The sequence below is a fragment of the Schistocerca americana genome, chromosome 3 (genome assembly GCF_021461395.2).
Source record: "Schistocerca americana isolate TAMUIC-IGC-003095 chromosome 3, iqSchAmer2.1, whole genome shotgun sequence".
NCBI classification, from domain to species: domain Eukaryota; kingdom Metazoa; phylum Arthropoda; class Insecta; order Orthoptera; family Acrididae; genus Schistocerca; species Schistocerca americana.
In genome coordinates this window covers 973,928,163-973,932,435 of record NC_060121.1, presented here as the reverse complement: position 1 = coordinate 973,932,435, position 4,273 = coordinate 973,928,163, and the positions used below count along the sequence as shown (strand labels likewise).

At 43.5% G+C, this 4,273-nt stretch overlaps 1 pseudogene; it reads left to right on the top strand.

The window, feature by feature from the left end:
* Positions 1–3,650: 3,650 nt before the first annotated feature.
* On the top strand, positions 3,651–3,768 carry LOC124608062 (annotated as a pseudogene).
* Positions 3,769–4,273: the final 505 nt, after the last annotated feature.

Below are 4,273 nucleotides of genomic sequence, written 5' to 3'. Positions count from 1 at the left end.
CCTGCGACCGCAGCAATCGCACGGTTCCGGACTGCGCGCCTAGAACCGCGAGACCACCGCGGCCGGCCTTCGATCCATGCTTAACGCTTATAATCACAGTAGTTTCGTAATCAGACGACCTGACTAATACAACCACGTAATTATTTTATGCTGCTAAAAGTCACAAAATTGTTAGGTAAAATTATGCAATCGTTAGTTTTAGAATTTGTAAGTGCTCGACTAAGCCGGTGGTGTAATAAGCCTATTCAATGGACACCAAAAAAGGTGGGAAATAATACGCGCAGTCGCAAATTTTGGTGCAGTGGTAAGAGGGAGTGCCTTGAACACCATACTAGAAATCCTGACCGGTGGACAGAGGCGGTGGCAGGGGGGTGGGATGGGGGGCTATGGGGGCTACATAGCCCCCCCCCCCCCCATGGAGTATCATATTACACTGTATAAAATGACTTCAGAAATCAGCGAATATATTACTCCAACAGCCGGCCGAAGTGGCCGTGCGGTTAAAGGCGCTGCAGACTGGAACCGCAAGACCGCTACGGTCGCAGGTTCGAATCCTGCCTCGGGCATGGATGTTTGTGATGTCTTCAGGTTAGTTAGGTTTAACTAGTTCTAAGTTCTAGGGGGCTAATGACCTCAGAAGTTGAGTCCCATAGTGCTCAGAGCCATTTGAACCATTACTCCAACGGATTCAATCATATTGTTAAATAATTATGTACCAACATAGGTTACAATGTATTTCAAACACATTTTAACAAAAGAATAAGAGTGGAAAATAGCTCACTATCTAACCCAATAAATATTATCTAACTTAAAATAGGCGTCTTATTATTTTTTACCCTGAACTCCAAAACAGTTACCAAAAACTACATTAAGCAACACTAAATTTTACCATTTTGTCGGTAGAGGAACCAAACTTTCCTTTTGTTAAGCGATATTCCATTCCCCCCAAAACCCCTCCCCCCCCATTAGCCCCCCCCCCCCCTTGACCGACTTCTAGAATCGCCCCTGCCGGTGGGGGCTGAATGGGGGAGTAGAGGTCCGTTTGATGTTCAGTTTTACACGTTTTATAGAATGGCGTGTTCATTTTTTATGTAGGACTAACACTTGTGCTTGTTGTTGTTGTGGTTTTCAGTCCTGAGACTGGTTTGATGCAGCTCTCCATGCTACTCTATCCTGTGCAAGCTTCTTCATCTCCCAGTACTTACTGCAACCTACATCCTTCTGAATCTGCTTAGCGTATTCATCTCTTGGTCTCCCTCTACGATTTTTACCCTCCACGCTGCCCTCCAATGCTAAATTTGTGATCCCTTGATACCTCAGAACATGTCCTACCAACCGATCCCTTCTTCTAGTCAAGTTGTGCCACAAACTTCTCTTCTCCCCAATCCTATTCAACACCTCCTCATTATGTTATCTACCCATCTAATATTCAGCATTCTTCTGTAGCACGACATTTCGAAAGCTTCTATTCTCTTCTTCTCTAAACTATTTATCTTCCATGTTTCACTTCCATACATGGCTACACTCCATACAAATACTTGCAGAAACGACTTCCTGACACTTAAATCTATACTCGATGTTAACAAATTTCCCTTCTTCAGAAACGCTTTTCTTGCCATTGCCAGTCTACATTTTATATCCTCCCTACTTCGACCATCATCAGTTATTTTGCTCCCCAAATAGAAAAACTCCTTTACTACTTTAAGTGTCTCATTTCCTAATCTAATTCCCTCAGCATCATCCGACTTAATTCGACTACATTCCATTATCCTCGTTTTGCTTTTGTTGATGTTCGTCTTATATCCTCCTTTCAAGACACTATCCATTCCATTCAACTGCTCTTCTAAGACCTTTGCTGTCTCTCACAGAATTACAATCCCATCGGCGAACTTCAAAGTTTTTATTTCTTCTCCATGGATTTTAATACCTACTCCGAATTTTTCTTTTGTTTCCTTCAGTGCTCGCTCAATATACAGATTGAATAACATCGGGGACAGGCTACAACCCTGTTTCACTCCCTTCCCAACCACTGCTTCCCTTTCATGCCCCTCGACTCTTATAACTGCCATCTGGTTTCTATTCAGATTGTAAATACCTTTCGCTCCCTATATTTTACCCCTGCTACCTTCAGAATTTGAAAGAGAGTATTCCAGTCAACATTGTCAAAAGCTGTCTCTAAGTCTACAAATGCTAGAAACGTAGGTTTGCCTTTCCTTAATCTAGCTTCTAAGATAAGTCGTAGGGTCAGTATTGCCTCACGTGTTCCAACATTTCTACGGAATCCAAACTGATCTTCCCCTAGGTCGACTTCTACTAGTTTTTCCATTCGTCTGTAAAGAATTCGCGTTAGTATTTTGCAGCAGTGACTTATTAAACTGATAGTTCGGTAATTTTCACATCTGTCAACACCTGCTTTCTTTGGGATTAGAATTATTATATTCTTTTTGAAGTCTGAGGGTATTTCGCCTGTCTCATACATCTTGCTCACCAGATTGTAGAGTTTTGTCAGGATTGGCTCTTCCAAGGCCGCCAGTAGTTCTAATGGAATGTTGTCTACTCCCGGGGCCTTGTTTCGACTCAGGTCTTTCAGTGCTCTGTCAAACTCTTCACGCAGTATCATATCTCCCCTTTCATCTTCATCTACATCCTCTTCCATTTCCATAATATTTTCCTCCAGTACATCGCCCTTGTATAGACCGTCTATATACTCCTTCCACCTTTCTGCTTTCCCTTCTTTGCTTAGAACTGGGTTTGCATCTGAGCTCTTAATATTCATACAAGTGGCTCTCTTTTCTCCGAAAGGAACCACTTGTGCTTAGCGCTTGAGATAATATGAAAATCTCAAGCGTGCTTTTTGAGGGCCAAGTATAACGTTGCTTGTTGCGTAGAACGAGAGCGGTAAGCTGCCAGCTGAACCATCCTATATGCGGGATGGAGAAAAATTGCGTCACGAAATTTTAACCCTGGAGGAGCTGATGCCAGTAGGAACCAAAATTACTGAAGCTGTGTAGGTCGACAACGCAGCATTTTTAAACTACGGAAACTTGGCGCCACGTCCTCCGATTGTCCACGGGATTGCCCTGTTGCCGGATCCTCTGAACAACACACGAATGAGAATGCGCTGGCTGCCAGTCGGAGCAAGTTTCCATAGTTTAAACGCAACATTAGTGATTTTGGTTCCTACTGGCATCAGGGTTAAAATTTCGTGACGCAATTTTTCTCCACTATATATATATATATATATATATATATATATATATATATATATATATATATATATATATAATGCAACGCATGTTCTTTCTCGGCCGATTTCAGTTGAAAAAATGCTGAATTTGTTGTATAACATAGTGAAATAATATTCCCGCTTCAGCTGCTGTAGCTTCATGATGTTCCGATCGGTGGATGCACTTACTAACCTTCAAAATGGCGTCTGCAACCTAGGTGCGTTCCAGGCACAGAGCTGTCATTGCGCTTATTTTGTCGGAAAACCAGAACATCGCAGATATTCTCGTCATCGATTTGTATTTCATTGACCAGCTGTGTAGGGCACGTGTAGGATTTCAACATACGTAAATAGCAAAATTCAGTTTCGCCGTTTTCAGAAAATCGAGTTTGAATATTTTACATGTGCTTACATACTTCCTATGGGCAACGGCCTTGCCACAGTGGAGACACCGGTACCCGTGAGATCACCGAAGTTAAGCGCTGTCGGGCGTGGCCGGTACTTGGATGGGTGACCATCCGGGCCGCCATGCGCTGTTGCTATTTTTCGGAGTGCACTCGGCCTCGTGAAGCCAATTCTGGTTAAAAGAAAATCATCATAACGACCAGGAGAGCGGTGTGCTGACCACACGCCCCTCCTATCCGCATTCTCAACTGAGGATGACACGGAGGTCGGATGGTCCCGATGGACCACTTGTGGCCTGAAGACGGAGTGCCTTACGTACTTCCTATGGTCGGTGGCAGCCAAGAATTGCGCAGCCAAGCGAGTAAGCGTTTGGTTTCATAAGCGCGAGATCTGAGGATCGAATCTCGCTTCCGGTACTCTCTCTTTGTGTCATTCCCACCTTGTTCTAACAACAGATATGCGCGGCACGGCGCAGAATTGCGTCATGATTGAGAACCGCTTACGAATGTAACCAAGACTTCTTTGCAGTAGACACATTGAAAAACCCATGCCCATGTAAATATTCGCTGTTCATTTCAAGTGCTGTATGTTGCAATAACTGTTGTTTCCTATGTTTCAATGATCAGTATTATCCTGATTCGT